At 39.9% G+C, this 22098-nt stretch overlaps 1 long non-coding RNA gene across 1 annotated transcript; it reads right to left on the bottom strand.

Moving 5' to 3' along the window:
• Nucleotides 1-4497: 4497 nt before the first annotated feature.
• LOC141572150 (uncharacterized) lies at nt 4498-19245 on the bottom strand. The gene is made up of 4 exons (XR_012497325.2): nt 18035-19245; nt 15327-15395; nt 6108-6188; nt 4498-5985 (listed from the first exon to the last, which is right to left on the bottom strand). It is a non-coding gene; the product is annotated as an uncharacterized LOC141572150 (long non-coding RNA).
• Nucleotides 19246-22098: the final 2853 nt, after the last annotated feature.

Here is a 22098-nt window from a genome sequence, read left to right as displayed (position 1 = left end):
TGAAGATGCTTACCATTTTTTGAATATTAATAGCTTTCTTTCCCTCACTCTTTGTGCCTTACTTTAAACCCTGTTGATTAACTTGCAACCCAAGTAGTGAGAGTTCAGCAATTCCCAGATGAAGCCACCTTAAAAATACCAACTTGCAAGGTTACAAAGCGCAAAGCGAAGAGTCTGTGCTCCCCATTGGGGTTTGTGTGCAGTTTTGCTGGGAGTGGTAAGGTACAGGCACACCTTGGGGGTGATGCTTTCAGCTGCAATCCTCATTTGTATTTTAATGTAAATGAGTTTCAGATCCTTCTTGAGAGAAAATTTTGCCTGGGAGACTATGGAGAGCTCTGGGCCCAGAGTTGGGGCAAAAGCCTTGGGGGAGTTAAATGGGGAAGGGGAAAAGGGAAGGAGGTGGCACTAGAGCATTGAGCCCCACTTCCTCCCCTGAGTTTGCTGGAGCCAGGAAACAACTCACCCCCTTCTTGAGCAGAGGGCACTCAAAATGCTGAATGGAGACAGTAATCTGTTTTTATAACTGCATTATCTGTGCGTGATTAGATTGTAATGTGAGCTATGCATCTGGATGGTTACCTTAAAATATGCTTTTAAAAAGATAATTGCTTTATTTTTCAACTACAGTTGACATACAATATTATATTAGTTTCAGGTGTACCACACAGTGATCAGACATTTAGATAGCTTATGAAGTGACCACCCCCATAAATCTAGTACCCACCCAACACCATACATCGTTAAAGTCAGAGAAAGGCAAATTCCATATTATTTCAATTATATGTGGAATATAAAGAACAAAATAAACAAACAAAACAGAAACAAACTCACAGATATAGACAACATTTTGATGATTGCCAGATGGGAAGAGGCTTGGGCAGGTGGATAATAAGAGGAAGGGATTAAGAAGTACAAATTGGAAGTTACAGGCTAGTCATCGGGGTATAAAATATGCTTTTCTTTGAAAAGGAAACTCTGATCTGCATTTTGTCCACTTTCCCATGGTGTAGCTGCTGGGATATATCTCCAGACCAGAAAAGGTTTTGCCGGCACAAGGAAGCTACAAAGCAGAGCAGGGAGAATTGCACTTGACATTCATTTTTGTAGAAATAGAGACGTGAGGACCCACCCGCTGGCTCAGGTAGTTGGAGCGCCATGCTCCTGATGCCGAGGTCTCCTGTTCGATTCCCACATGGGCCAGTGAGCTGCACCCTCTACAGCTAAGATTGTGAACAACAGCTCTCCCTGGAGCTGGGTGGCCTTGAGCAGCCGGAGGTTGGCATGAGCTGCCGTGAGCTGTGAGTGGCTAACCAACCAGCGACCGACTTCCTCAGCCGGGGGCAGCACAAGGCTCATAACACCAGCATGGGCCAGGGAGCTGTGTCCTACACATCTAGACTGAGAAACAATGGCTTGAACCGGAATGGGGGTGGGGTAGGACAGGGCAGGGGAGGAAGGAAAATCATCACTTACTGAGTGCCGACTGTGTGCCCAGCCCTGCTTGACACTTCTCACAAAGGCTATCTCAGGGGCTCATTCTCCTCTGGTTCCCCTTGGACTCCCCAGTGTCAGAGATCAGCCCAAATACCTCCTGCCAAGTCAAATGTGTGTGTATCAGTAATAACTAAAATTTATCAATCACAGAACACATTCTAGGTGCTTTACAGGGATTCCCTCATTCATAGCCTCGTTTTCACATAAAACAATCCTAGAGATGCTAATGACTTGTCTAGAATCAGCAGTGTCATGATTTGAACCCAAGCCACTGGATTCTAGAGATCAAATGTTTAGCCATTATGTGAGATTGTCTTTTACTTAGATGGGAAAGGCTCAAAATGACACATCTACTCTTACAATTTTCTCCTACGTTTATGTTTGAGGTTTTCAGCCTCCTTAATTTTTGCCTCCTTTTTCTCCCTGTCACTTTCGATATCCATAGCCCTCCCAGATTGTATACTTCACTACCACTACCACCTCTTTTCTGAAAAAAATTACCCAGTATAATTCATTCATTCATGCTCATACTATGACTTCCAGGCATAAATGCATTTTTAGACTTTTTATCTCTAACTATAAAGAGGCTTTTTTTTTTTCTTCTTGAGAGTTTTCAGCTATCAATTCAGAGATAAGGATCCATTTATCTCTTGATTGTGGTTTTTGGATGCCTGGAGCTGGTGAGCGGTTGGACTATCTGAGTGTGTGAACCTCCTCTCGAGGCTTTCCTGCTTATCTGGAGAGGGTGAGCTCAAGACCCAGACCCCAGAAGTGTGTTCTCTGGGTGATGTATGGAAGAGGCATCCAAGCCGTATTAGTTTCTTGGAGCTGTAATTCTGAACACTACAGCCTGCTCTGCCTGAGTATCCACTCATATATTCATTTATTCATCAAGTACGCATGGTCGCTTCATTGATACCGGAGATGCTCTGATAATCAAGACGAACATTTTTCCTGCTGCCGGACAGCTCACAACGCTGAGTAGGAGACAAGCACTTAAATAAGCAACTTCAGTGGAAAATGAGCAAATCTCATCTCCTATTGGTCCTTTTCCTTCCTCTTCCTTTCTTACTGCATTTACATTATATTTTTTCTCCGATCCCTTTGCCCCATAGCTCCCAGATACAGTGCAATATCTAGAACCTTCCTTCCCCTCTTGTGCCAATTTACCAGCTTGGACCTGTCTATCTCACTTCTGCCTTGTGGGTGATCACTATGTTTGGCCCAACTCCCTGCCAGCCAGGAAACACATGGCCTGTGGCTTATTTTTCTCTACCATGAACCTTTAGGTCATTCCACACACACAGAATTAGACACAGTGACAAAACAGGGAGTAGTTGATGGTGAAGTTCAGAGTATCCATTTAATTCATTTATTCAATCAGCAAACGTTACATAGATAGTACCTTCCAGGAATTGAGATATAGGAAGGAAACACAGTTTCTACATAGTAAAAAGACTATAAATGCCCCTCTATCTTCTTCATGTCTCTGTCCCCAATATTTAACTCCTTAGTACAAAGTGGGTACTCAATAAGCATTTGTGAAATAAAAGAATGAATTCATATTTCGGCAGACAAGATTGATATATAAAAAAACTATAAGAAAATGGGATGACTATTCCTTCAGTAAAAATTGATTGAACACCTCCTAAATGTCCTGTACTCTATCAAGCAACACAGATGCAGTTCTTGCCCTTATGGACCTTACAGTTAAAAATATGCACAAATAAGTATTAGAGCTGTGATAAGAGATGTGAAGAAATGCAGGGTCTAGAGAGCATATAACAGGATAAGTCTGCCTAGCTCAAGTGAAAGCCCTGTAGCCCCCCTCGCCCCCCCCCCCCACCGCCACCCAAAGAAAAACTCAAATTGCTTTTGAAAAACTGAAAGGTTGATAAGGTGGAAACATTTTGAGTAAGGGAAAGGGAGAGTGGGAAGAGATGAGGTTAAGAAAGAAAGCAGAGATTGTATGCCCAGGGCTTGGAGGGCAAGTTAGTGATTTAGGGCTTACCTCAAGAGCAGTGAGAAGCTTTCCTAAGGTTTTAAGCAGAAGCAGGGTGTGATGAGTTTTAATTTTTGATGATCGCCCTGCTTTGAGGATAAAGAATGGGAGGATATCAAGAGTGGAGAGTTGGAGCCCAATTAAGATGTTATTGCAGTAATCTAGGTATGAAATAACAATAAATTGAACTAGGAGGGTGATATTGGATACAGAAAAAAGTGGGTGGATCCAAAATATTTCTTGGTTATAGAATCAATAGACCATGATCATTGGATGGTGGGTCAGGTGATGGTGACAGGTAGGGGGAGGGATTGTCAAGCATAACTCTTCTGTGTCTTGCCTGAGCAAGTCGATAAATGTTGGCTGTCATTTTCTGAAATTGAACATACTGGAGGAGAATCATGTTATTTGGAGGACCATTACTAGTTACATTTTGGATACTATCATTTTGAGATACTGTCACTCTGTGAGAGATCCAAATGGAAGTGCTGAATAGCTTAACTAATACACATTGGGTGACTGCCTGACCCAGCATTATTCCTCTAGTAATTAGGAGGTGTGCATGAGACCCAATCTAAATCAATCCCACTATCTTCACTCTCAGGCCACAGTAATTTATTTGTTCATAGAAAAGCCACGCGAGCCTCACTGAATCAATCACATTCCTTCTCCTAATCTGAGTGAGCAGAAGAAAGATTTTTACATTCTGGTTTCAGAGCTGTGAAATTTTAAGTTGAGAGCTGTTGATGAGTATGTCCTCTCTATAGGGATTATGTTGGTTTAGAAGAATGAAGATAACATGCAGAGAGGGAAGACTCAGAGAGAAAGAATCCTGAGAATGCTCAAGTCCTTTGTCCTGCCCCTAGTTTGGTTACATGAGTTAAGAGTCAGTAACTATTAACCAATATTCCCCTCCCTCCCTCCCTCCCTCCCTCCCTCCCTCCCTCCCTCCCTCCCTCCCTCCCTCCTTCCTTCCCTCCCTCTCTCTGTTTCTCTGTCTCTGTGTCTCTTTTTCTGTTTTGCTTTATCTTAGCTAGTTTTGGGTGAGATTTTATCACTTATAATCATGACAGTGCTAGCAATATAAATAAACAGTTGGATTTGCAATCTAGAATTCAGAAAGAAAGATCTTACCTATAGACATATGTTGAGAGTTGTTGATATAGATATAGAATACGAAGACAGGAAACGGACAAGATCAGTAAGAGCGAAAGGAAAGAGAGAGAAGAGTACTGAGGTCTAAGCTCTGAGAAACTAACTAACATTGAAGATCCAAGAGAGGAGGATGAACTCCCAAGGCAGTTGAGAGAAATGCTTTAGTCATTTCAGGAAAACCAGTAGAGTATGGTGTCACAGAAGCCAACGGTGTTTTAAAGGGGTGGTGGTCAACTGTGTAGAATGTTCAAGACAGGGCAAGTATGATAAGGACGGAACAGCGTTCGTTGGACTGTGCAGCACAGAAGTCATTTGTGCCTTTTCCAAGAATAATTTCAGTGAAGTGGAGAAGTCAGAAGCCAGTTGGGGGTGGACTGAGGAGCAAATGCAGGTGAGGAAGTAAAGCCTGAGTGTGGAAATAATTCTTTGAGAATCGTAGCTGTGAATAGGGAGGAAATGGGTATTGGTTACTTTTCAGTTGAGATGGAATAAAGCAATATTATATTTAAAGATCTGTTAGAGCACCGTGGAGAAAGCAGCTGTCTGCGTGAGTAGAGAAAGATTTCCCCAAAGAGATGATTTTTGAACTGGGTCTTGAAGAGTGAGTAAAACTTTTCCAAAGGAAGAAGGCATTACATGCAAGGAAGATTGTAAGCAATGATACAATGGTGTGTTTGGAGAATGGTCAGTATCAGTGCATGGAAAACTCTAGCTCTGGACCCTGTTAGGGAGAAATGAAAACCCACCCAAGAGCTTTCTCTTTCTTTTATCTTTTTTCTCATTTTCATTTTAAAAATAATAGGATAGGCCAGATTAACTTTAAGGTCTGTTATAATATTAAAATTCATAGCTAATGGTGATCCATCTTGAATGTTTTGTTAGATTGATAATAATACTCCTGAAATGAATATTCCACAACAGCTATTTCCTGAGATGATGCTTTATATTGTATGGTGAGTGGCTTTCAGGAAGTTGGAGGCTCAACTCAAACTGGCCCATTGGAAAAAAAAAAATCATGAAATATCTTTGAAGTCTACTGTGTTTTTACCTTTAAAGCTTATGTGCATCCTATTCCTTAATGTATTTGACATGGTTTTATTATTAAGGTGTTTTCTTATTAGTCATTGATGCCCCAGGAAAATAGTCTGGCTTCCCCCTTTAGATTTAAATATTTTCAGGTAGTTACCTGTGTAAGCTGTGAGCAAGGATGAAAATCCCTGGCAGGCTCATATTTCCTTTTTTTTTTTTTTTTCACTTGCCCACTCACTGCCAGCATATCACGGAAGCAGAGTCTGAGCCCAGCTCCCTGCACATGCGAAACAGGGTGGAGCCTGGGAAACAGAGGAAGAGAGCTTTAAGAGTAGCTTAACTGAGTTAATTGATCTTTATAAATGTCCCGGGCCAGAGGGAATCAAGTAATTGCATTATGAGCCTTCGCATCTTAGCTACTCACATATCGTATTATTCACGTCCATTTGGCAGCATGGATTTTCTTTACAAAAGAGTCTGAGATATAAAAGCCACATAACATCGCCTGAAGGAAAAAAAACAACACACATTAATTGGATTCTTGGCAAAACACTGAAAAAATGTCCCAGGACTGATGAAGCAAGTTATTTTTAGACAACGTTGCCCTGAAATATGTTGGTGCTTCTGTGAATGAGTTCATAGCACATGCTACAAACTCTTTTGGCCTAATGCTTAAAAAAAAAACCAAAAAAAAAACCCCTCCATTTTTCCTCTTTATTACATAGTAAAACAAAATGAGCAGTCTCCCAGTGCTGTCTCTTGGAAGCTTTCCGCAACTGAAAGTTCTTTTTTTTTCCTGCTTCCATCTTCATGTTTGCCTTCATCTTTCCACATGACCTGCTTTTTTAACCTAAAGATGTTAATAGACATTGAAGTCCTTTCCAGCATTCATTTAATATTTTAGTTGTCCCCATTTTTAACCCATGAGCTCACCCTGATGCCTCATCAGATTTCCAATACTACAGCCCTCTGCTATTTTTCTAATGGAAAGGTTGAAGACTAACACTTTATATGGGATTGCAAGGGAAGGATTAAGTCACTGGTAGTTATTGAGATCTGACTTCGTGATAAGAGATCTGCCCATGATTAGAAGACCTCACCTAGCTGCTCTTAAAATGGAATTAGGCCAGATGGTGCCAATGGGAATTAAGGGACTACATGGTCCCAGAGCAAACACAATACTTGTCTTTTGGATGCTCTTAATCTTGGAGGCAAATGAGGGAAATGGGTCTTTCTGAGGCCTAGCCACACATTCCCCAGTGATTATAGTACCAAATACTTGTTATTCAAAGTGACTGTTTATCTGATAGTAGAAACATCTTCTGAATCATTAAAGGATTTAAAGATCTGCTTGAGAGTCCCATGTGATTGAACTTACTGTGTTTTAAAGTCATTTATCCATATCTGAGGCTGCATCTACAGAGATTTTCAATAATCTTGGCCATATATATCGTTGGAAGGAGAGACAAAATTACTTCCTCTAGAAAGCAGACCTGGATGTAGATATCTTTCCTTACTGTGTCCTATTTACTTTGCTTATTTTAGATTGGTGCAAACGTAATTGTGGTTTAAAAGGTTAAAAATAGTTGCAGAAACCGCAATTACGTTTGTACCAACCTAATAGTACCTCTCCTGTGTATATCCTGGACAAATTTCAGGAATTCTATGCAGAAAGGCATACTTATAGTGCTCACTTCTTTATATTTCCAGCAGCCTAGGTTTTGGCAGCCTAGGTCTTTAGTATTGTATTTTAGTATTATCGTTTTTAGGGCCTAGGAAAATCCAGACCCTCTGTACTCCCAAAATCTTGCCCCTTAAATTATTCCTTATAAAATTGTCTTATGACAGGAAATGATCAATTTTTCAGCCTTTATGTTTAAGTTTGAATCTCTGGTAAAATGCACATAGTCTGACTGAAACATTCTTTATAAAGTTATCATTCATTTAGACTTTAATGTGAATGAAGGTCCCAACGGATTCTGACAGAGTAGAGAAGAGAGGTCAGGGTAGTGCGTTGTTCTGGGTGATGATGAGGAAAAATTCTTTGAGGATGGAAATAAATAAATCCTGACTTTGCTTAATTCAACAGTCGTATGTGGATGGTGTGTTCTCAGACGTGAAACTAGTGCCATTCCTTCAAAGAGGAGGTACTTCCAGACTTTGAGCACTTTTTTGATAAATTGGAATGGAGTATGTATTGTCATGGAACCCAATATCAGCTCCCATTTCTGAAGTCCCCCTCCTGTGGGCATGCACTAATCTGTGTTGACTTGGCAAATCAAAATGACTTTCTGTCCAGAGGTCTTAGGCATTTGTATCTAACGCACATTCTTCACGACTTCCTTTCCTGTTGCTGGTTACAAAATTGACTTCCGAAGCTGAATGATGCAAAAACTTCCTGTCAGGTCACAGAGTTTGCACGTAGTTTTCTTTTCTTGTGATGTCTTCATCTGATTTGGGTATCAAGGCACTATTGGACTAATGCAATAAGTTGGAAAGTGTCCCCTCATCTTTTATTTTTGGGAGAAGTTTATGAAGGGTAGGTAATCTTTAAACGTTTGATAGAATTCATCGAGTAAAACCACTTGGACGTGAGCTTTTCCTCGTGGAAAGTTTTTTTGATTACTACATGTGTAGAGAAAAAGATTAGTGGTTGTTTAACGACCGCTTGGTCATGACTGCTAAGGGGCACAGGCTTTCTTTTTAGAGAGATGAAAATGTTCTAAAATTAGATTGTGGTGATAGTTGCACAACTGTGTGAATCTACTGTGATAAAAACCTTGAGTTGTTCACTTTAAATTAGTGAATTATATTTTAGTAAAGCTGTTTAAAAAGCAGGTATCAATTATGTTAATCATTTCTACTGTTTCTCTTTTCTGTATATTATTAATTTCTGCTTTCTTTCCTTCTTTTTAATTTCTTTGGGTTTGCTTTTATTTTCTAGCTTATTAAGTTGCAAATTTCATTCGTTCATTTTCAATTTTTAGTTTACTTAAAGTTATATGCTTACCTCTAAAAACATTTTAACTTCATCTAACAATTTTAAAAAGCAGTACTTTTATTCTATTGTAAATATTTTGTAATTGTCATAAATTTCTAGGGCCCTAAAATCATAGCTTTAAAACACATAAAATATATGAATATTTTACAATGTCTACTGTGATTTCCTTTTCTCCCATGAGTCATTTAAGACCACGTAAAAAGTTTTCCAAATATGTGTTTGTGTTTACTATCTCCTGGTAGACTTTTTTTTTTTTTTACTATTATGTAGTTAGTACTCATATCTATCCTTATTAAATGTGTTGTGTCTGAAATTCTATTTTGTCTACTACTGATGTTGTTACACAGAATTTCTTTGGTTATTAATTGCATGGTACCACTTTCCCATAACTTTCAATCTTTCTGTATAATTGTTTTAGATTTTGTTTAGTGTTTCTTATAAAAAGCAGGCTTAAGCAGCTGGTTTAAAAACTGCCAATCTGTTAATCTCTGTCATTTATCTGATGAGTTTAATCCATTCTCATTGTTAATAATCCCTGATATATTTACACTTATTTCTACCACTTATTTTCTTTTTACTATCTATTTTTATTATTGGAATCTATAATTTCATGTTATCTGTTGAATAAAGTTGTGGGATTTTGATTTTGTTTTGTTTTTAATATTCTCCATGTATATTGCCCCCCTGCTCTGTTGGTTTGGAAGCATTTTACTATTTTAATTCTATGATTTCTATTATTTTAATTGCCATCTCTAACCTTTGATTATGCTGTCTTTCCCAAAGTCTAAATTTATTCAAGAAAATTTTCAATTATATGCCAACTATAATAAAAAAATAAATTTAAAGAAATAAAAAAAAAAAATTTGGAAAATTTACAAACTCCCTAGGCATGTTTAACTACCCATTAAATAACCAATTCCTGGAATTTTTTTTTTTTTTTTTTTTTTTAATTCCTGGAATTTTTAAAGTTTTTCTCCAAAATTGCTTAACTAGCTTTTGACATTAAATTAAATTAATCAGCATATTTTGTTAATATTATTTTTATCACTGTTTCTTGTATTCCATGCTTTCTGTAAGGGTCCACATCTTTTACTTAAATACAATCTTTAATATTTGTGTTCATGAGCATCAATTGATGGTAAACTCTCTTGGTCTTTCTTTATGAATCTAAAAACACGATTATCATTCTTCATTTTTTTTTTTATTATACTTTGTCGGGGTATAAATGGCTAGGCTGAGTTACTTTCACATAGCATTTTGAGGATATTATTCTTTTATCTCTTGGTATTTATTGTTGCTATCAGTTTAATTGTCCGTCCTTTATAAGTAATCTGTCTTTTTATTCTAGTAGTTTTAAAGATTTTTTTCCTTCTTCTTATGTTCTCAATTATTTGTTGTCTCACTACATATATTATCTTGTAGTAATTAATATTTATTTATCACTCTGGGTCCTTGGACTTAACTTTTGCTTTTAGAATTCATGTGTTTCTTTAGTTCTGGAAAAACATTAGAAAATATCTCTTCAAATATTACTTTTCTACCTTTCTGGGAAATTCCGTTAGACCTATATAACTTAGACTTTTCCATTTATCCTTTAAGACCTTTGACTGTTTTTCTCTCTTTGTTTGTCTCTTTGTAATTTAGTGAAATCCTCAGTACTATCTTCCAATTTCCTGGTTCTGTATGGTCTGGCTGTCTTTCGAGACTTTTTCAATAAATGATTTTCATGTCTAAATTTTTTACATTGCTTCTTTTAGATACACCTGTTTTATTTAACTTCTTCCTGTTTTTGCTTGCCAATACTGTATTTAATATTTAGTGAATGTTATTCTTTCACTTATCTCCTTTATCACCCTAAATGCATTTATTTTAAAGTTCTTATCAGACTATTTTTATACTTTAGTTTTTCTTGGTTAAACATATCTTCCTCTAGGTGATTTGTATCAGCCATCTGTCTTAGCATTACATTACTTTGTTTTCATACCATGGCTTATTTTGAGAAGAATGTACTTCCCCCCTACCCCCACCCTGGACTTCTTCTCTGCCCATCCATCCCTCTCTAGTTGTTTTAGTGATTGTCGCCACTTGGCTCCTTGAGGCTTGCTGACCAAAACGTATTTTAGATTGCAGGCTGGGAGCTCATACACCTTAAAATTATGGCCTCAAGGCTTATGGCATCAAGGCTTAAGGTTAATGGCCATTCTGGTCATAGAGCCAGGAGTTAACTTCTTTCAGATCCTGGAGATGAAGCAGTTTAATGTCCTATGAACTCAAGGAGGCAACATTCCCAAGCAACAATTAGAAGAGCTTTTTTCAGCTCCCCCCGCTCCCTTTTAAATCAGGGGGAGTTCCACTCATCTTCAGCTTGATTCCTGTTGCCACTTTACAAATATTGATTACCATTACCTTAGATGAGCCCAACTCCCAGATGTCTCAGAAGCACTGTCATACGATACTGATCACTTCGTTTTTCTGGTCCATGTACCTTGTCCATGTAGATGCTTATGGTGTTTGAACCTGCTTATGTTGTTTTACTTATTTATTTCTATTTTGCCTGTCACTGTTCTTGTTCGAACTGGGGTTTGGGGGTTGGGGGTGGGGGTGGGTAGGTATACAAAGCATGTACTCAATAATCTTATACCTCCTTAGTGTGATTCTGGCTCAAATACAACTTCCAAATTGCTTAAAGAATTTAAAAATATCTTGAGGCCAACTGAAATAAATACTTGCTTTGTACTTTCTTAAGCTGTAGAACAGTGCTGCCCAATAGAAGCATAATGCAAGCTACATATATATACTTTTACATTTTCTAGTAGCTATACTAAAAATATAAAAAAGAAACAGATAAAATGAACTCTCACATTTTACTTAACTCAATATATCCAACATGTTATTTTTTCAAAATGTAATCAATATAAAAATTATTAGATACTTTTATTCTTTTTTCGTACTAAATCTTTGAAATCTACTGTCTATTTTATACTTACAGCACATCTCAATTCAGAGTAGCCATGTTTTAAATGATCAGTAGCCACATGTGACTAGTGGCTTCCATATTGGATGGTACAGATTTATAATATTTATAAAATGATAGCAATTTAATCACCACCACATAAAATTAATCAATGCCACTACCACTTTGGATTTTGGGACATTTTTTCCCCAAGAATTTTAAGTATTTAAGACACACAGAGCAAAACTTAGATGGCCTCAAAAGCTGTATTTTCCTCTATATTATACTTGTCATCACAACGTTAGCATATTTGAAGAACTCTCCTTAGCTTCTTTTATAGAATTGAGGGAAGATAATGGAAAACCTTATGTGTTCAAATTTAAAATAGAAGAATGATCACTTATGCTATCAATCTTGAAAACCTGGCTTCTAAAAAGGCAACATTTTAGTTTCTTCTGAGTGACACTAAATGAGAATATATAAGGTTTGAGATGGTCATTACATTAATTACCTAATAAATTAATTAAGGAGTCAAACTCCATTTACTACCAAAAAGCATCTGAAGATGCTGGAAAGGACTAAAAGGTAGTTGTAAGTGTAAAATATGATGCAGGGTTATAGGGAATTTTTTCGGTTGAGATTACTTTTCAATTTCACCTAGACAAAAGATATTTGGTTTCACTATATGTTTTACCGTGATTTTTGATAGGCTGTTTACAGTCTGACATCCCAGATAGGTTAGGCAGCTAGGTCTGTTTGGATGTAAGAACTCCTGGTCGTCTATACTAGTATTAACAAATCTTGCTATTTCTAGAAAAAGTAATCCTTTCAAAGTATATTGAAAAATATACTTCCATTGCCTTTGGAGTCAAATTCATAAAATGCTCTTTGAACCCAAGGTCCGTAAGTTTAGTACCTATGTTTTCTTCTATGCAGTTTATTGTGTCAGGTCTTATGCTTAAGTCTTTGAGCTAAAATAAACGATGGGACTATATGAAACTTAAAAGCTTCTGCACAGCAAAAGAAACCATCGACAAAATAAAGAGGCAACCAACTGAAAGGGAGAAGATTTTTGCAAACAGTGCCTCTGATAAGGGGCTAATATTCAAAATATACAAGAACTCATGAAACCCAACAACAAAAAAACAAACAACCCAATTGAAAAATGGGCAGAGAACCTGGAGAGACATTTCTCCAGAGGACATACAAATGGCAAATAGACATATGAAAAAAATGCTCAACATCACTAATCATCAGAGAAATGCAAATAAAAACCACAATGAGATATCACCTCACCCCAGTCAGAATGGCTATCATCAACAAGACAAATAGTAGCAAGTGTTGGAGAGGCTGTGGAGAAAAAGGAACCCTCATACACTGTTGGTGGGAATGCAGACTGGTGCAGCCGTTATGGAAGGCAGTGTGGAGGTTCCTCAAAAACTTACGAATAGAATTACCATACGACCCAGCAATCCCTCTCCTGGGTATCTACCCAAAAAATCTGAAAACATTTATTCATAGAGACACGTGTGCTCCAATGTTCATTGCAGCTTTGTTTACAGTGGCCAAGACATGGAAACAACCAAAATGTCCTTCGATAGATGAATGGATAAAGAAGTTGTGGTATATAGACACAATGGAATACTATTCGGCGGTAAGAAAAGATGATATAGGAACATTTGTGACAACATGGATGGATCTTGAGAGAGTAATGCTGAGTGAAATAAGTCAGACAGAAAAAGCAGAGAACCATGTGATTTCACTGATATGTGGTATATAAACCAAAAACAACAAAAGAACAAGACAAACAAATGAGAAACAGAAACTGATAGACACAGACAATAGTTTAGTGGTTACTAGAGGGTAAGGGGGTGGGGGGTGGGAGATGAGGGTAAGGGGATCAAATATATGGCGATGAAAGGAGAACTGACTCTGGGTGGTGAACACACAATGGGATTTATAGATGATGTAATACAGAATTGTACACCTGAAATCTATGTAATTTTACTAACAATTGTCACCCCAATAAATTTAAAAAATAAATTTAAAAAAAAGAAAAATATAAAAGTTACCTTATTAAATCACTTGTTTTCCAAAGCTTGGGACCATCTTTTCTCAAGATCTCTAAATCCCACTATTTTATAACACTGCTTATTTATATAGCTTAGAAACATTGATAGTTCATCAACCTCCTGATTTTATGGCCAATCTTTAGACATGCTAATTTGTCCCATCTTTTGAAACCCCATCCTTCATCGTTGTGGTTTCCCCCCAGTAATTCCCAATCATGTTATATTTAATGAAAACAACATCAGTAATCACATTGGTACATAGCCCTTTTCTCTTGGGAATCTCCAAATTGTTTCCAGATTGGTGGGGGTCAGTTTTCAAAAGCTCATTGTGAAGAAAGAGGGAAAAGAGATTAGTTCCCAATCAAGGTGGAGGAGTGAGGCTCATGACAGGATTGCATCATTACCTATGCCATTCCATCCATCTGTACTATAGCATTTTTATTCTGACCGAATGTTCCAATAAGCTGAAATGCACCTATTTGGCAGGGAGTTTTCTCATGTTTCCTGGGGAACCAGCATACTGTCATCACAGCTGGACATGACAGGTTCCAGGAATTTAGATACTGTTCTTGACGTGATGGGAGGCATTTTTATGTCCTAGCATCAGGAATGCGTCATTTCCTATGTAAGTAGTACTGCCCCACCCCAGCTCTTTCAATCTCCATTACCGTGGTTTCTTTTTCCCCATGGCATTTATCACCACATAACATGTTACATATTTGTTAATTTTCTGTCTCTACTGACTAGCATGCAAACTCTATGAAATTTCTAGCTTTGTCTGTTTTATTCACAAGTCTTTGCTGCCTCAGGCACTTAGTAGCAGCTCAGTAAATATTGAATGAAAGAATGAATTTACATACAAGCACGGTACCTTTATCTTCTTTCAAACAGTTAAGTGGAGTTAGAAGCCTAGATTCCAGCTGTGAGATGTTGAGCAAGCTGCTCAAACTCTCTGGTCTTCGGGTTTTTCAGGAATGAAATGGAGTAATTATACCTTCTACATCGTTGATTGAGGACTAGATAATGTAAAATGTTCAGCCAAGCGTAGGAATTGCTTGGAGTAAGCACTCAAAGAAGAAAAAAAAAGTGTTACTCTTCCAGTGGGTCCTCATCTGGAAAGTTGTTAGAACTCAGAACCCTCACTTCAGCTACGGAGGTGTAAGCCTGAAGGCTAGGTCACATTGCTTCAAGGATCAGGAACAAAACCTGGCCATGGTCATGGGTCCCTTGGGTAGAGGGGAAGAGTGGTTAGGGTATTTAGAACATGCTTAGTGGTCTTCCGGTAATCTAAGCACCGTCTTCAAGAACACCTAGTTTCACACACAGGGGCCACTGGCCTGCTTCATAACCCAGCCCAGTGGGGACAGTTTCTGAGAAGGGGAGGGAGCTCATGATACACCACAACATGTGGCTTTCAACAAACAGAAGGGGAAACATTGGTTTAGCCCCCTCTGGCTAGGGGTTATCAAGCTGGCTTTGCTGAATGGTACTTTGGCCTTATTTGGACAGGTTGGGAGGGGGCAAGAAAGTAGGGGTTTCATTCCCAGACCCCTGATTACTAGCTCTTTCCCAGTCCTTAGAGAGGCAACAGCTGACTCACCCTGCCCAATTCCTCACCTTTGGAACAAGAGGTACCCCTCACAGCATTCTTGCTTCTCCCCCGGTCCTGCTGGAGGAGGCAGACCTCTGAAAGCAAATGAGTGTTAAGTGCATAATCTTATCTGCTCTCAAAGCACAGAAAGAATATTTTAGCAATCATGTTAAATAAGTGGCATTGCAAAAATCCAATATTAAGCTGATAAGCATTCCTGAAACCTCCAGGAGTGGGTAGATGCAGGCACACTTCAAATGAGTTAGTAGTATAACGTAATAAATGAGACAAAGACATGAAAAACCACTTTTAAGTTGTTTGCACTTTTACACATGGGAGAGATTGTTATCATTACTAATACTCAGGCTATGTTTTTCAGATTAAGAAAAGGGAGGTAAAAGGATTGCAGAGACAGGGCATGTAAATAAAGATTTTTATAAAAACACATGTGCACATACAATGCTTTTGGAAGGCTGTCATGTCTTAAGCTCTCCTCTCTGGACTCCTGGGCAGAGAGTGGTCATGCCAGAGCCCTAGCCCCACAAACTGCCCTTTCCCAGCTACTGTGTTTGCTGATCCTGCACGAAGGAATGCTAGGAATGCCTCCCCCTTTTCCTGTCCCCACGCTACCCCACCCACCCAAATCATGCTAGGTCATCTGGGCTCCAATTCCAGTGTCTAGAGAATTCTTCCCTCAGCATTTCACAGTGATCTACATTCTACTTTCTCTACATGGCTGTGACGTGTTTGTGCTGTCCCATTTTTATAATCGGGAGTTTGGTTTTGTAAATGGAAGAATGGAATAAACCAATCCCTTCACTCTCCTCCCCACAAGGTAGGGGCTCTGGGGTGTGGTTCTTGTACAGAAGTGGCATAAATCTTCCCTCTTCCTCTAATGGAAAGTCTCTGAGATGCCTCCCAAAGACAGGGATGTGGCCTAACAGACAGAAAAGCAGCCTGTCAAAGCTTCTGCAGGGCTTCCTGTAGCCATTTGTGATTAGATGGTTCTGACTGATTGTGAGTTTCTTAACCAGAGATGAGGGGCCCAGAGGGGCACCCTGGAGTCTATCTGAGGGTGAGCAGAGTTAGAGGCTGAGGGGAAGGAGGGGAGGATGACACTTAACACCTTTCAGTACATTGATATAAAGCACTCTCTCTATAGAATGGAATTAGACTATTAACATGGAAGGAATTATGCTGTATTCAGAAAACATACTTATTTCCAGATATTGAAGCAAACCACATGATTTTAAGAAGTAATGTTGTTGGCAGGTGTGCAAGTGTGTGTGTGTGTGTGTGTGTGTGTGTGTGTGTGTACATACATGCAGTTGATTCCAGGGTCACCTGTAGATGATCAGCAAGCCCTCCTTCTGTGGCTCATGCTGATAGGGAGACCCTCAAGGACACTGCACTTCAAAGTCCCTGCTAGATCCTATCCAGTCAAAAAATTCATTAAGCACCTATTCTATGCCAAGCAATGTTATTTGTAAATGAATCAGCTCCTACCATCCAAGAGGTCACAACCTGTCAGGAAGCAAGAAGATAAGGTAACGGCGGAGGGATGCATGGTGTGTGCACAGTGCGGTGGTGGTGGTGGTTAAGGTGGTGATGGTGGTGATGGTGGGGATGGTGCTTGTGGTGGTTGTGTGGGGGCTGGGGTCGGGCAGGGGAGCTGGTAGATCCAATTTGGGTGTATAAGACCATTACAACATTGATGAGAAAGCTAATGATAGGAAAAATTCTTCTCTCCTGGAGTATAAATAATTTCCTGTAACTATTTTATTGAGAAATCTAATCTCCCCCCTTCCCCCACCTTTTCTGACTAATTTGTTTTTCTGGGTGTTTTTTTCTTTTTTTTCTTTTTGGTGTGTGTGTGTTTAACTGTTATTGAGATTATTGTGCACAGGGTCTGTCCGGGAGAAACTTGGCATAGAGCATAGACCATGTCTCTTTTGTTCTTCCCCAAACCCTTTCAGTGCCCCTTACACACAAACCACACACACACACACACGACAAACATGCACACATGCACACACCACATCACCCATACCCTCACACGTACCACATCATGCATACACACAAAACACACACACACACACACCTTTGTTTTGGAAGGTCCTAAAATGCAAAGACCGGGACTTACTAGGCACCTTACAGTTTTCCATCCCATAACATGACCTTGGGGAGAGGGGACACTGGGCTGCTCTTCCTCCCTAAGATACTTTATGGCTAAAAGCAGCCTCCAGGGACGTTTCTGGGATCAATCACTCTTATTTCTATTCATATCCTTACATCAAAATTGGCTAGGAACATAATAATCCTCATGACTCACTTGGAAAAGTACATAGGAAGTCAGGATTTTTTTAAATTTCCTTTTTTTTTTTTTTCTTTTAAAGGTTAACATCGAGGCAGGCAGGAGCAGAACATTACTTTGCTGGACCCAGCACAGATGGAGCCTGGGTCTCCCGGGCCCAGTTTGGTTGTCTGTATTTTTCTCTCGTCACAGCTCTCCAGTCTGTGCATGATTCACCTTTCTCTACTACGTTGGGAAGTCACTTTGGAAGTGATTTCAATACCCTCCTTACCCTGCACGCTCTCTTGCCCTATCACGACTCTTACATGCCTTTCACACGCATTTCTCCTGCTGCCTGGCCACTTGGACGCTGGCCATTCCCCTTTCTGAAATTTCTCTGAGTCTCCAGCCTCCTGGCTTGACTCACCTTTGTCTCCTTACCTGAAAGAGGAATGCTTTTCTGTCATCCCGCCACTGGCTGCAGGGAGTCCCATGGCTTCCGGAAAGCATTGCTGAAATCCATCTCCGTGATGAAGTCTGCTCTAATCACCGAAGCCGGGAGTGCTCATTTCTCATCTTGGAAAGGATGTACTGTGCTCATGTGGCATTAATCTCACTTATTTGTTTGAAAAATGTTTGTTGAACACCTAGAATGCACTAAACAAACATGCTCAGTGTGGGAGATACATTGATGAACAAAACAAAAAGGACAAGCTTTTGTCCTGGCGTTGATCCCCAGACTGGTTGTAGGTTCTTTGTAAGGGAGGACTGGGCCTAACTGTTCTTTGCATCCCCCAGAATGTAGTAAGAATTCAATCGATTTTACTGAATCAATGATTAACTAAGGAACTCACTCTTTCTTCCATGCCAGGACATACAGAGTTAGAGTCAATACTGTAAATGACCCTTTCTCAGTAACTAAGGCTAAATGTGAAAAGAAGAGGAACAAGTTTGATTCTTAATTTAAAACATCAAGGGATGGTTTTCTGCTTCAAATGTAGAATTCCAGTTTTATAAAACACGTCTCAGAGAAACACCCAAGCCCCTAAAACAGACAGCATTGTAAACATTGTAAACTTTTTCCTGCTTAGAGACTGGAATTCCAGAGCCTGACCTGTGAAATACTAGCTTTCTTTTCCCCCAGGGGGATGGCATTGGAATGGAAATTAAGCCCTGAGGGTATTTGTGTTTTTAGACCCTCTGGGTGATGCCTAGTGGTGGACCGGAAGTAACTTCTGCCCACAAACCACTAGCAAAGGGGTTGAAAAGAGACAGAAAGGACTCAGGAAGGGAACACAATTGCTCAATAGCCCAGAATCTGGATCCTAGAAGCCAAATTATGGTTAGCCACATCGCTGCCTTATTGACCTTCTTGTTTGGTACTTACTCGTATGTCCTTATGTGCACACTGTGTCTTTTTTCTTTTTCTAACCAGTTTCCTCCTTCCCACCAACACAGTTTATGCTAAAAGATGGCAAATGGCACATATGCAGGCATTTTTCTACAGCTTACAGGCACAGTCAAGACTCTTGATGACTTAAAAGAAAACACATGACATCAGCTATTTCCTCCCTGATAACTGCACTACTTTAAAGGAACGCTGAGGTTTTGTTATAAAACACACTGCTGAGCACATAACTAACAAGGTCTGTATTTCCACCATATTTTGTTTAGTGCAGACTCAATTAAAATTTTCAAGCCTCCTGTAATCTCCTTTAAGCTTCATGGTTTATTTGACAATCTGGCGAACTTTTACACTTACCTAAAGGTTGGATGTGCATTTTAAGGTATTGGGGCATGAAGAGTTCTACTCTGAGGTGACAAGGGCAAGGTGGAATAGGTTCCCGGGCTTAAATTATAATAGCATTAGATCAGAGGCTTTTAGGGGCCCCATGACATCAGGCGATAAGAGTGATGGAGCCCGTGAATCACATGACAGCTGGGGGAAAACTGAACAATTTTCCCAAGTCCAGCTGAGGTTGTGAATGCCCACACTGGGGAGGGGCTGTGTCACCCTTCTGTAGCCCTGAGCTGGGCAAGGCTTGTTTGCACGGCTAAATAACAAAAGACTGTCTTAGATAGGTCTATGCAGACACTGTGTGATGAGCTGTTATTAAAGCCCTGCTACCTGCTCAGAGGTTTGATTGACTAAAGAGCAGTCTTGTGGTTTAGAGTGATCAAGGCCATGGGGATTGGGCACAGGGCAGAGGAACCTGTCAGCTCTGCTCCGTGCATTCGTTTCTCCCCTTGCTGTCAGCAGAAGCTGTGTTATGGACTAAATGTTTGTGGTTTGGAAGTGGGGCCTTTAGAAGGTAATTTGGTTTAGATGAGGTCATGAGAATGGAGCCCCCAGGATGGGATCGGTGCCCTTACAAGAAGAGACCAGAGCTCACTGTCTTTCCGCCATGTGAGGACACAGCAAGAAGGCAGCCATCTACAAGCCAGGAAGAGAGCGCCACGATTCACCATAGCGTCTTGCACCTTGATCTTGGACTTCCTAGCCTGCAGAACTGTGAGAAATAAATGTGTATTGTTTAAGGCTCTCAGCTTATGGTATTTTGTCATAGCAGCCCAAGCTGACTAAGCCAGGCTGTTCGTAATTTTGAAAAGCAAACTGCTTATTTAAAACTTTTTAAAAACACATTACCCTCTCTTCTTCTTATTCACTTAATATTTACAATATTTAACTAGCATATTTTTATGTACTCTTCTTTTCTCATTTTGTTGGTCCCAATACATTTTGCCACCCCGTTGCCCGCGCTTTCTTTGCTTCTCATTGCCTGGATACATCCTACTGCACAAATGCCGAGACTCAGCTGTGTTCTCCCCTGCTGCATGGAGACGTCCCTGCTCTCCTCTCCTTCACCTCCAGCCTAGATTCAGGCTGATTTGCTGTACTGCCATAGCCCCCTGTGGTGGCTTCTACCAAAGTTTCCATTTCTCCGTTTTACTTTTAACAGTCCCTCACTAGACTGCAAATTTCTTGTTGAAGGCAAGAGTGTTCACCAAGCTCTAGGAGCAGAATCTAGAACAGTAGGCATAAAACAGTGTTTATTGAGTGAAATACGTTTTTCAGTAAAACTCTTGGAACAGAGGGCTTCCATTGTTACTCCAAAGTAGTGTCAGTGGGCAGTAAAGGACCAGGGGGAGACATGCCAGGCAGGGACTAGGGAGCAGCCTGGAGTTCAGTGTGGGCTTTCAAGTCAAAAGGGGGCCTCAGATGTTGCTGGAATTGCTGAGACGATGGCAGTAAAGTAACAGAGGGGTTTGGAACGAAACTGAGTTTTAAAAGCTCAGAATGTGGCCTCTGAGGAGAAGATCAGTTCAATATGGAGGGTCAAGGACTGTAGAATATTCAGCCATTGGAACAACTCTTCTATGGCTTGAAGTGTGTCCCCCAAGAAGATGTTGCAGTTCTAGCCCTTGGTACCTTTGAATGTGACCTTATTTGGAAATAAGGTCTTTGCAGATGCTCGAGTTAAGGCGAGGTCATTAGGGTGGGCCCTAATCAGACTGGTGTCCCTATAAAAAGGGATGTGACGATACAGAGACAGATATGTATGGAGGTTAAAATGATGAGAAGACACAGGGAGACTGCCATCCACAAGCCAAGGAACACCTGAGGCCACCAGACGCTAAGACGGGCATGGAAGAAATTCTCCGTCACTACCCTCAGAAGGAACCAACATGGCCAGCTCCTCGATCTCAGACTTCTAACCTCCAGAACTGTGACAAAATACATTTCTGTTTTCTAAGCCACCCAGTCTGTGGTACGTTATTCATCACCACCGCAGGAAACTAGTACAAACTCCTCCATTAGGCTTTTAATTACTCATAGACAGGGATTTGGGGTTATTTATGCCAGAATCTCTAGCACCTGGCATACTGGCTAGACACTAGCGGAAATCTGAGGATTAATTCACCATGATAGAGGCTTGAGATGCCCTCTCACGCTAAGCTTTCCTCAAACTTTCAGTTGGAGGATAGAGGCTAGAAAGAAATACAAGACTGGAATTGGTACACACCAGAATTTTGCCTAAGCTTTTACTGTCCCTGCCAAAACCCCACTCCAAGTCATCAAGCCTCTTTCTCTGTGCAGAGATCTCAGCAAGACTCCAAGATCCAAAGGCATTCAAGTTTAAGGTCTTCTGCTAACAAGGAAGTGAGAACATAATGTCTTCACCCTGTGCCCTGTTTCCTCCCTACCCAGGGGTTTAGCTACCCCATAATTTCACAGGGAATTCTTGTTTCTCATTATTTAAAGGTTAACTTGAAATTCATTTCTGACGAGAAAAGTAAGAAAACTGGAAAGCTGTGTTTGGGTAAGTGTTTTACCTTAGGTTAGCTTCCAATTCCAGAAACTTTGAAAACTCTAAAACTGGAGTGAGGATTTTTATGTGGTTCCCTGACCAATACAGATATTTGTAATAATAATAATTCAGAAAAAGATAGCACAACCTCAGAATTTTTTCCCTTGACTCAGCTGAAAATTAAACCAGACAGGC

This window comes from Rhinolophus sinicus, chromosome 14 (assembly GCF_057876585.1).
Source record: "Rhinolophus sinicus isolate RSI-liver-muscle chromosome 14, RSI-T2T, whole genome shotgun sequence".
Taxonomy (NCBI): domain Eukaryota; kingdom Metazoa; phylum Chordata; class Mammalia; order Chiroptera; family Rhinolophidae; genus Rhinolophus; species Rhinolophus sinicus.
Note: the sequence above shows the minus strand (reverse complement) of the source record. Positions and strands in the feature narration are given on the sequence as shown.